This window comes from Electrona antarctica (genome assembly GCF_951216825.1).
Source record: "Electrona antarctica genome assembly, chromosome: 7".
Classification (NCBI taxonomy): Eukaryota; Metazoa; Chordata; class Actinopteri; order Myctophiformes; family Myctophidae; genus Electrona; species Electrona antarctica.
The window spans coordinates 39,282,604-39,294,721 of record NC_136812.1 but is presented as its reverse complement, the minus strand read 5'-3'; the positions used below and the strand labels follow the sequence as shown (position 1 = coordinate 39,294,721).

Sequence of the window (12,118 nt, the reverse complement as noted above, 5' to 3'; positions counted from 1 at the left end):
TGCCGTAATGTTTATGTTCTGCCGTCACTCCTAGTGTCTAGCAGAAATAATGAATGTCCACACGATGACAATGTAGCTGAAGGTTCTCTTGTTTACTTCCACACTTTAGGTTACATACATGAAACTGGCGGGCACCGTATCTGACGTCATTAACATGAGTCCGGGCTAAACCATTATATGGGCTAAACCATTATCCCAGGATACCACATCCCCCTTCTTTTAAAGGAGAAGCATGACACATAGCTGAAAATCAAAGCACAAAACTTATCAACTTTTCAGACAGTCTTGTGTACTCACTGGGGAAGAACAAATGGGTTAGGCAACAAAATAAGTGCATTCAATTATAACACCATAACATCAATCAATCTCAATGAAAAGTATGTCACTCAATATCAGTGCAAATCACATCTTTCCCTCCTTTTTTTTTCTTTAACAACATCAGTGTAATAACAGTCACAGGTCCAAAACGGCTCTTGGCTTAACTAAGCGGCCTGACCTGGTAGTAGTGCATTGTGGTGGCACAGTTGGGGAATTTGCAACAGTCTGCTGTAAAGTCTCAGTGGCCTGAGGCTCGACCTGTTGACCATCCGTTGCAATTTCGTGACCTGCATCTCCCTCGGTGGTCCGTAGGAGGTGACGCCGATTGCGCCGGAGCGAGTGGCCCCCATCCGTGATGATGTTGTAGGATCGCTGGGTCCCTGCTGATCCGACGACCGTGGCGGGTTTCCACGTCCCTGTTGGTTGCTGGAAGCGGACCGTGGCTCCTACTGGCAGTGCAGGCTGTGGTCTGGCATTTCTGTCGTAGTATTGCTTTTGTCGTTTTTGGCACAGTTCTCGTCTGCCTAGAACTGCACTGCGACAGGCAAGTTCTGGTCGCAGCCGTTTCTCAGTGGTTGGAAGGATTGAGCGCAAACATCGGCTCATCAGCAGCTGTGCTGGTGACTTGAATCCGTCTACTGGTGCGTTTCTGTATTCCAACAGGCTGAGATATGGATCTGACCTCTGTGCATGTGCTTTGTCCATGATGGCTTTGGCTGTTTGCACAGTTTTCTCAGCCAGCCCGTTGCTCTGCGGGTACAGAGGGCTACTTGTGATGTGCTCAAAATCCCATGTATTCGCAAAGTTCTTGAACTCTTGCGAGCTATAGCAAGGTCCATTGTCGCTGAGCAATTTCTGACAAATCCCGAACCTGGAAAACATGGCCTTGAGTTTCTGGATCACAGCGGTGGATGTGAGGCTAGTGATTTTCTCTACCTCGAAATACCTACTATAATAGTCAACTGCAACTATATAGTCAGTGTTGTTCCATTTGAACAGATCAGTGGCTATCACCTGCCAAGGTCGGTCTGGAATGGGGTGTGACAGCATTGGCTCTTTGGGGATGGAGTTGCGTCGTTCGAGGCAAATGTTACAAGATCCAACTAGTGTCTCTATTTGTTTGCACATCCCTGGCCAGAATATAACATCTCTCGCCCGCTGCTTACACTTCTCCATGCCGAAGTGGCCTGTGTGTATGCGTGAAAGCATGTCAGCTCTGAGTGAGTGTGGCACGATGATTTTCTCACCTTTAAGCAGAATGCCATTCGTTTCTGTTATTTCATCCCGGTGGTTCCAATATTCAGTGATGGCAGGGGGGCATTGTTTTGCAGTGTCCGGCCACCCTGATTGGATAATCTTCTTCAAGGCTGAGAGTTGCTCGTCTTTGGCTGTAGCAGTTCTGATGTCTTCCATTTTTCGGTCGCTCACAGGAGCACTGCTTACAACTGAGTGTATTTGTGAGTCCATGCCCTCACTCAGTGAGTCATCACAGCACACTAGCGGCTTCCTAGATAGTGTGTCTGCTACTGGAATCTGCTTTCCAGGCTTGTGAACAATGTTAATGCTGTATCTTTGTAACTGAAGTATCATGCGTTGGAGCCTTGGCGGTGCCGCTGCAAGGGGTTTGCGCATAATTGTCTCCAGTGGCTTGTGGTCTGACTCGACGATCACCTGACGTCCGTACAGGTATTGGTGGAATCGCTTACATCCAAAGAGCACGGCGTATAGCTCCTTTTCGATCTGAGCATAATTGACTTCAGTCTCATTCAGTGCTCTGGATGCGTATGCGACTGGTTTCTCTTGCTGCAGTAGGACTGCTCCCAATCCATATTTGGAGGCATCGACCTGCAGTTTCACATCCTTTGTGTGGTCAAAGTAGGCAAGTACTGGACCTGGCTCTTGTGTTAAGATGCTTTTCACTTGCTGGAACGCAACATCATGGTTCGAGTCCCATACAAATTCACTGCTCTCTTTCAACAGTTGACGGAGCGGGGCTGTTGCCTCTGAGAGTCTGGGGGCAAATTTTGACAAGTATGTGACCATGCCCAATATTGTCTCCAGCTCTGCTTTACTCCGTGGCGCGGCCATGTCCTTGATCGCCGAAACCTTGTTGGGGTCAGGTCTGACACCTTCTCGTGTCAGTGTGTGTCCAAAGTAGTTCACCTCTGTCACACAGATGGTGCTCTTGTCCTTGTTCAGTTTTACTCCTATCTGTCTGGTTCTCTCTAGCATGGCACGCAGGCTGGCATCGTGCTCCTCTTTCGTGCGGCCATACACAATGATGTCATCGACAATGGCGGCGACGCCCGGGAGTCCCTCGTAGGCCTCATCCACCCGTCTCTGGAACTCATCTTGTGCAGATATGATTCCAAATGGGAGTCTATTGAACCTATATCTGCCATAGATGGTGTTGAACGTGGTGAGAACGGATGACTCATGGCTGAGTTTTATTGTCCAGTACCCAGACCTGGCGTCTAGCACACTGAAATACTGTGCACCCGCTAATTTTGGGGTAATGTCATCTAGAGTAGGGAGCGGGTAGTAGGGTCTCTGGATGGCTTTGTTCAGGGGGCGGGGATCTAGACAAATCCTAAGCTTTCCGGTTTTGGGCTTTTCCACAACCACCAGTGCATTAACCCAGTCTGTTGGCACAGTGACCTTCTGGATAATGTCCATTTTCTCCATTTCATCCAGTTCATCTTTGAGCCGACTACGTAGGGCGTATGGTATGCGGCGAGGTGGGCACACCACTGGTGTTGCGTCAGGTTTGAGGTGAATGGTACACTCACCGGGAAACAGTCCAATGCCTTCAAACACATCTGCATATTCATCCATGATGTTCATGTGTGGTTTGGGCTGTGCATCGACCGTATGGATTATTTTGACCAAATTCAGGTCTAGACATGCTCTCATGCCCAACACAGGTGGAGCGTTGGCATCAATTATATCAAAGTCAAGCATGACTGTCTTCTCTTTATATCTGCATGTTAGCCTGCAGGCCCCTTTTACAGTAAGCACATGCCCACCATAGCCTGAGAGCTTGCTGGCTTGTGGGCTTAATACTACATTTCCAAATAGCTCATGGAATGTGTTTGCTGGTATTACATTAGCCTGGGCACCTGTGTCAATTTTGAAGTTTAGCTTGTGCCTCTGTTTTCCCATTTGTAATTCTGCAAAGGCTTGTTCTTTGTCTGTGTTTGCATGCTGTTTTGTTATAGTGTCAATGTACAGTTCATCATCACTTTGCTGCTCACCAGTGTCAGATATAGCATGCATCCTCTTTGCCTGTGGCTTGATCTGACGTCGCTGTGGTGCTGACCTGCACATCCTGGCAAAGTGGTTGAATTTGTTGCAGTTGTTACATTGACGTCCCTTAGCTGGACATTCCTCAGCACGGCTGTGCTCTCTCCCGCATGCTCCACAGTCCTCCTGCATGACGTCAGCCTTGCTTACTGCTTTGCGACCATAACGTGCTTGGTCCGGTTTGAATGGTCTCCTGCTGCTAACTGCGTGGACAGACTGATTAGCTCCACTCACAGTCGCACACTCCATTGTTTTCAGTTGTTGCTGTGAAACTTCATGTGATCTTGCAATGTCGATCGTCTTCTCCAGCGTCAAATCTGGACCGTAGCATAGTAGCTTTTCCCTCACTCTTGCTGAGTTAGTGGCAAACACGATTTTGTCTCTGACCATTTCGTCACTTTTATCGTAATTACAGTCCTTCACTAGCAGCTTAAGCTCAGTTACAAACTGATCAAAGTTCTCACTGTCGCCTTGCATCCTTTCGTGGAACTTGTAACGTGAAAAAATGGGGTTAGCTTTGGGTATAACATAGGCTTCGAAACCGTCATAGTACGTCTTCAGTACCTTCCTTTCATCTGCCGACAGAGTCCACGTATTGAAGACGTCTCTGCCCTTCTCTCCTATCCACAGGAGTAGGTAGCTGCATTTCGCCTCCTCTGCTTTTGCAGACAAAGGTCCCGAAAACATTAACTCCACATGCTGGCGAAACTTTCTCCATGCATCGGGTAGGTTGGACGAGTCCCAGTCCATTCTCGGCATCGGAACGCCCGAACTTTCCATTCTCTTCTCTTTCTTTTTTTTTTTCGGTCGAGAAGAAAAAAATAAGCTTAAAATTCTGACACCATGTAATGTTTATGTTCTGCCGTCACTCCTAGTGTCTAGCAGAAATAATGAATGTCCACACGATGACAATGTAGCTGAAGGTTCTCTTGTTTACTTCCACACTTTAGGTTACATACATGAAACTGGCGGGCACCGTATCTGACGTCATTAACATGAGTCCGGGCTAAACCATTATATGGGCTAAACCATTATCCCAGGATACCACACCGGTGATTAATTTGATGATTGTTGAATACAATTCACATATTGGATGAATTTCAAAGTGGGATCAAAGTGGGAACAGTGTGTGTGTGTGTGTGTGTGTGTGTGTGTGTGTGTGTGTGTGTGTGTGTGTGTGTGTGTGTGTGTGTGTGTGTGTGTGTGTGTGGTGGTTTAGTCATAGTAGGCAGTTTGGTTGCAATTGCAGCGAAATGTAATTGTACACCTATTCATGCGGCCCTGAGGGGCTGATGATCAGAGTGGCGTTCTGAAGTTCAATAGTGTTGTGCCTTGGCTAAAAAACGGCCCTTCCTGATCTCAGTGACTAATAAATGACTAATAAAGCTAAGCAGACACATGTCTCCAATCTAGGAGAACTTAACCCCCTTGGAAACAACACAGCTATTATCCCAAGATACGCAGTTATGACTGCATTACCATACAAAGCATTCCAGTCCATATAGTATTGCAACGATCAAACCACATCATTGCATAGTTGAGTGTCGATGTCTCTGTCTCTCTCAGTCGTCTATCTGCTCTGTTTGCTCTCTCCCTCTCTTGCACTTTGTCTGTCTTCATTGTCTCTGCCATCGCCCCTGTTCGTCCGTCCGTCCGTGTATGTCTATCTGCATGTGTACAGCTAATCTCTGGCACCGTTGGCCTGATCGACTCCCTGGAGGCCAGGAACTAACCTCTGCGCCAAATGCGCCCTGTCATCGTGCCACTAGGAGGACGGTTTTTGCAAAACACTTTTTTTTATATTACCTTATCTCTATAGAGCGTCGCAGTCCCGCCCCCTTTCATGACGACGCCATTTCAAAAAGTATTTATTTAAAGACTTTTTAAGTGTTGGTGAAAGCCAACACTTGACAACAAACACAATGACAACAAACACAATATTTTGGACCAAACAAATAATTACAAAGAAGAAAAACAACAAAAAAAGTGTTGTAACCTGCTGTTTTTTTCTACTTTCTAATTCTTTGTTTGGCCCAAAACATTGTGTTTATTGTCATGATTTGTCACGACAAGAGTTGGCTTTGTCCGCGGGGTAAACGTCTTTAAATAAATACTTTCTGAAAAGTCTATGAGGAAAATGAACGGGGATTTATTTTCCGGGTCTCTCGAGGGGGCGGGACTGCGACGCTCTATACTAGCACCGAAGTCCTGACGTCACTGTCAGTAGAGGGTGCCAGTCCACAGGTTCGTGTACTTTTTATTTGCATTGAAATCCCCATAGGGGGATTTTAGATCTCTTCATATAAGAACTGTGGTTGAAAAATAAACCGATCATCCCGGCCTCCACTCATATGGATATGAAGCATCGACTGAAGGTGGAAATGTACAAATATACCCAAAGAGTAACACAATAAGCTCTAGAAACGAGTCAAACAACCCAGAGACTACATTTCTGGGTAGGCGGGGTGGCTGCAGCTGCCCGTCGCACAACAGAAACTGACATGTTAATTATTTCTTTATTTTTATTTTTTATTGATATTTAATGTTTCGTGGTTAGTACGAGTCGAGTCACCGCCAGCTGAGCTTACGTCAACAAGGAATCTCAGGAACGCAATGTGTTGACAGTATATTATAGGAGGCAGATTTTGCAAAACAAATTTTGCATTTCATGTCAGTTAGTCCGTCCATCACGCCTCGTGACACGCTCCATATATGGCTGTCTCCATATATCCATAAGATCACAACACTGACCTCATCCAACCCTGGATAGCCATACATGGAGAAGACTGGATCATCACCTAGATCTGCATATATGGAGCCGTCCAGCAACTCTACGTGTGGCCTCACGGACACCATGTTGATCTGACCTCATCAAACCTTTAGATCTCCATATACGGAGCTGACCTGATCTGACATAGGCCTGTTGATCCCTCCCCACCCGTCCTTCCTCTTCGATGTCTCCCTTTTGACTGATACCCGTCTGGCCTTACTAATTAGCACACATTTTACGCCCTATACCTGGCCTGAAAACGTCAATTAAAAAAGGGTCCATATATGGGCATTCCCAGACCTGTTTTTTCAGAGCGACCTTGCCCTCAGGGCGTCTTACTGGTTATATTACTCCTACAGATTTTGTCTAAACATCACGCAAGCCAGTACACATCTCTATAGTCATGTGATCAAGACGGATCTATCTGATTTTTCATATTCCATCCTGATTGGCTTAGATTCGCATCGAAAGTTTGCAGGAGTGTTTTGTTTTGGACAAAATGGCTTAAATCATGAACACAGTTGACTGTTGTGAAACTTCACATTGGCCTGTTATAGCTGCACCAGGAGGCATTTTTTGCTTGGTACAAATAACACATTATCTCTATAGTCATGTCTTCAAGACGGACCTATCATATTTTTCACATTTCATCCTGTTTGGCTAAGATTGACTTGCCTGGTGGAGACCTGTGCTCCGAGGAGCACATTTTTCTAGTTTGCATTTCTTTTGCCCTTCTTTCTCTCTTATTCTCACCTACATTCTCTGTTTTAATGTGGCTCTGGTTGTAAAATATCTGAATACACATTTTTTGTATTAAAAAAAAACTCCCTAAGAGTGATGTTCTATCTGAAGTTTAGGAGGAAGGAACTCACTTCATCACACCATGCCTTATTTCACATTCTATTCTCTCTCTTTCTCTCTCTCTCTCTCTCTCTCTCTCTCTCTCTCTCTCTCTATCTCTCTCTCTCTCTCCCTCTCTCTTTCTGTCTCTCCCCCTCCCTCCCTCCGGTATCTCTCCTTCTCTGTGGACAATAGGACTCCCGCATCTGAGCAGCAGATGGCCCTTGCAGCATTATTAAGTGTAATTGGTGGTAATCTCAGGCGATTTTTTATTTCGGTGACACTTCATTTTCTATAATTCTCGCCTCTCCCTTTTAAGTCACCTAAGCGCCGTGTTAAGTGCTGGAGTGAGACTGTGCTTGTGCCAGCGTTTAATGTGTTCAAGTCTTCCGAAATGCGGGGCCTCAATGCAAAGCAGATGTGCGGACAGCATAGATGGTTAAAGGAGAGAAGGGGAGGAGAGAGGAGAACGGAGGGGAGGGGGAGGAGAGTGATCAGAGATGTACTGTACTTTGAGCAAAAGGGTCTTCAGGAGGGGAACGGGATGTCAGGAGCGAGGCGAACACATGAACCCAGGCCACAACAAACTGCCAAAACGGTAAGACAGATGCTCTTAGAAATCCAGCGTGACACCTCAACTGGCCTCGCTCCGACTCCATAAATCACAACATTCAGCACTTAAACAGTTAATAATGATCGTTTTATTCCCCCTCCCACCGCAAATGCCCTTGCCCTTGTTCCGTTTCCTCTTGAGACACGTCCATGGACAGAGGCGTGTGTGTGTGTGTGTGTGTGTGTGTTTGAGTGAGTGAGTGAGTGCGTGCCTGCGTGCGTGCCTGTGTACGTGCAGTCGTGCACATGCATGGGACGGCAGACAAGAAACTTTGCAGCGGGACGCTTCGGTTGTGTGTTGTGTGCGTGCTGTCCGGCACAGATGTTGTACATTACCGTCCAAAGCTTTTCCCGGCTTCTCTAAATCTCATAACTCATGTCTATATTTGTGTCTGCGGCATAGGCCCGGAACTTATTTGTTTGGTTAGTAATGGATGTATGATTGAAAAACCTGGGGGCACAAGTAAATGAAAAATAACAGCGTCTAGGGGAAGAAAGCTCCTCTTAAAACAGGTGCGGAGCAAGGGGCAGAGGAGAAAAAAGTCTATTAAATTAAGGGTAAAGAAATGTCTGTGTTTTCATAGTGGGATTACTAATACCATGCAGCAGACATGAGAACTTTCATGAGGATGAAATCAGTTTGTTCTGGCAGATTTTTTTTCTGTTGTGATCAAATAGGTATTCTCATTGAGGTCTTTAGTTCTTATGGACAACGTGGTCATCAGCTGTTAAGGAAACAATGAACAACAACACTGTAACATCTACAGTGTTATCTTATCCATTTGTAACTCAGGAGTTTCCAAATGGAACCAGTTACATTTGTACACTCTCTTTTATATTTGAATAGAGGGGTGTGTGTGTGTGTGTGTGTGTGTGTGTGTGTGTGTCTATTTTGTGCATGTCAAAATACGTTTCTTGAAAATAGCAGATAAAGCTCAAAACATGTATGTTGCGATTGTGATCGGCCATTTATGATCGGCACTGTCAAATGTTGAGTAGTATGTTGTACAAGTAGGCTATACATAGGGCGGTTAAAGACCACTAAGCAAACCACAATAACGCAACCAGACAATATTTTATAATGTAGTCTACCTAGAAACGGTTGTATACAATTCTGTAGTAAGAAACCATCCTCTTATTAAAAACTGATCAGTTGCATATAGTCCAAACAGCCCCTTCCCTGATAGTCAGGGTAATGTGGTTGTTGGAACCTGCCTTTAGGAGGAAGAGCACAGATGCTGCAGGGGGAAGCACGTTTCCTCCTAACACCAGCCATTTAAAGCACAGCAGTGTTGGCCGCATGCAGCCATGAACACAAACAAATGGCTGGCAGTGAACCACCCTCCTGCCTCCACACTCCAGTGACCCAACCCCACCCTATACCCTCTGCCACCCAGTGGTGGAAAGAAACTAAGTACATTTAGTTAAGTAAAATTTTGAGGTATTTTTTACTTTAGTTTACATTTCCAATACTTTTACTACATCTCAGAGGCAAATATTGTACTTTTACTTCACTACTAAGTATTTGAAAAGTTTAGTTATACATTTCGGCCATTTGAAAATAGCCGATCTACAAGCTCACAATGCGTCGCGATGCGACACATTCTGGGCTTGTAGATCTGCTAGTTTCAAAAGATTATTTTACATTTGAAAACTTGAAACGAGACATTCTGCACAATGCAGTACTTTTACTTTGGGTACATTAAGTACATTTTGATGCGAATACTGTGAATACTCCGGACTTTTACTTTTTACTTCTACTTTAACGGAGTATTTCTAAATTGCAGTACTGATACTTTTACCCAAGTAAAACATTTGAGTACTCCCCCCCCCTCAGCTCGGTGACTTCACTGCTATAAAAAGAGGAACACTGAGAGAATCTCAGCCCACACTTGAGAGAGAACGTTACTTACTGTGAGGTTATATTACACCTGCATGGACATGCGCACACACACAGGCACACACACGTGTGCACACACACACACACACACACACACACACACACACACACACACACACACACACACACACACACACACACACACACACACACACAATACAAAGACATGCAGTGTTTCTTTTTCACTCTCTTTCTCTCTATGCTTCCTCTTTATGTCTTTTCACGTGTACAAACACACACACACACACACACACACACACACACACACACACACACACACACACACACACACACACACACACACACACACCCACACACACACACACACACACACACACACGCGCTCATACAGTAGGCCTACAAAGTAAAATGATGCTATTCAAACAACTGTAAACATTCGTGATTTGATTCTCTAAATTGGAAGCCTGCAGTTACTCACTCACTGCAAACCACTGGTCTCTGTTGTCCATGTCCATTAACTTAATTAAGACTTTACACTTGCACATGTCACCACCTGGTGGTAGCACCTTGTCACTAATGCACCTATGGAAGTTAATCTACAAACAATGTTCAAAGGTGAAAGAATGCAGAGAGAACTATGGATGCTGTGTGAAGAATGAAAAGAACAATAAATAAACACAATAGGGAAGACATAGTCCTGTACCTGCTAAATTAATAGCAATCACGTTAATTGATGTCTGATCAATAGCTGCAGTGCTACCTTCCTGTTGAAACACTGTTCCCTGTAACTGACATTATTTACTGGACTTGGATTTTTCCTCTCTCTTAAATTCACTGCCTGACCTTTTGATCCAAGAATTGACAGCATGTTTACTTGAAGTAAATGTACTGGTATATTGAGGCTTTAAAAGGTTTGTTTAAAAAACCAAACGCTTGTTAACCCTGGAGTAATGGAGACGTTTCAGTACCTTCAGTTATAATGGCTTAAGAAAGTTCCAATCTACACGTCAAACTATGCAAGAGCATTTGTGAATAAAACCAAAATTGAGATGGAGAAATAATTTCCAGGTTGTATCTTCAAGGTTACTATGAACCACAGTTAATCCCAGCAATCACATTTTCCCAGCGGATCAGTCCACTGCCAAGAATAAGGACTCTAAATCACTAACTTTGGGAAGTCTCTCAGCGCATTGCCTAGAAAATCATTCCTTAATAACAGACTTTACCACAAAACCCTCAAAACCCAATAACTCTATGCCCTATAATCCATACAGTCGGAAAATGAGCAAAGCAGAATACCATGACTTCCGCCTGTCTGGTGGTGGTGCTGTCATCTTTGTACAGGTGTGGATTGGAAAAGACCAATGCCATGTTTCTGGGTCTGATGCCAATCCAAATTCTGGAGAGTCCTTCACCTACAATTAACGATTTTCTTTGAATAATATTTTGTTAAAAGAAAGAAAAGAAAAATATTGAAGTGCAAAATTAATACTAATTTGAAAAACTTAAAAGTTTGACAATTGCAACGTGTTGTGAGCTTGTAGATGTATTTCTTTTTTTACCTTTGAATCTTTACACATCGGCTGCATAATTAAAAAAAAGTCAATTAATGGCCAATATATCGGTCTGGCTGATACATCAGTCTGGTTCTAGTGTGGAAAGGACCGAGAGACAGACACGCAGATGGTTGTAGTGTGGAAAGGACCGAGAGACAGACACACAGATGGTTCTAGTGTGGAAAGGACCGAGAGACAGACACGCAGATGGTTCTAGTGTGGAAAGGACCGAGAGACAGACACGCAGATGGTTCTAGTGTGGAAAGGACCGAGAGACAGACACGCAGATGGTTCTAGTGTGGAAAGGACCGAGAGACAGACACGCAGATGGTTCTAGTGTGGAAAGGACAGAGAGACAGACACGCAGATGGTTCTAGTGTGGAAAGGAACGAGAGACAGACACACAGATGGTTCTAGTGTGGAAAGGACCGAGAGACAGACACGCAGATGGTTCTAGTGTGGAAAGGACAGAGAGACAGACACACAGATGGTTCTAGTGTGGAAAGGACCGAGAGACAGACACGCAGATGGTTCTAGTGTGGAAAGGACAGAGAGACAGACACGCAGATGGTTCTAGTGTGGAAAGGACCGAGAGACAGACACGCAGATGGTTCTAGTGTGGAAAGGAACGAGAGACAGACACACAGATGGTTCTAGTGTGGAAAGGACCGAGAGACAGACACGCAGATGGTTCTAGTGTGGAAAGGACAGAGAGACAGACACACAGATGGTTCTAGTGTGGAAAGGACCGAGAGACAGACACGCAGATGGTTCTAGTGTGGAAAGGACCAAGAGACAGACACACAGATGGTTCTAGTGTGGAAAGGACAGAGAGACAGACACACAGATGGTTCTAGT

General features: G+C 44.8%; 1 protein-coding gene across 1 annotated transcript in view; it reads right to left on the bottom strand.

Annotated features, from left to right (window-relative positions):
• The window catches only part of glis1b (GLIS family zinc finger 1b), a 112,818-nt gene that overhangs the window by 71,956 nt on the left and 28,744 nt on the right, over nt 1–12,118 (bottom strand).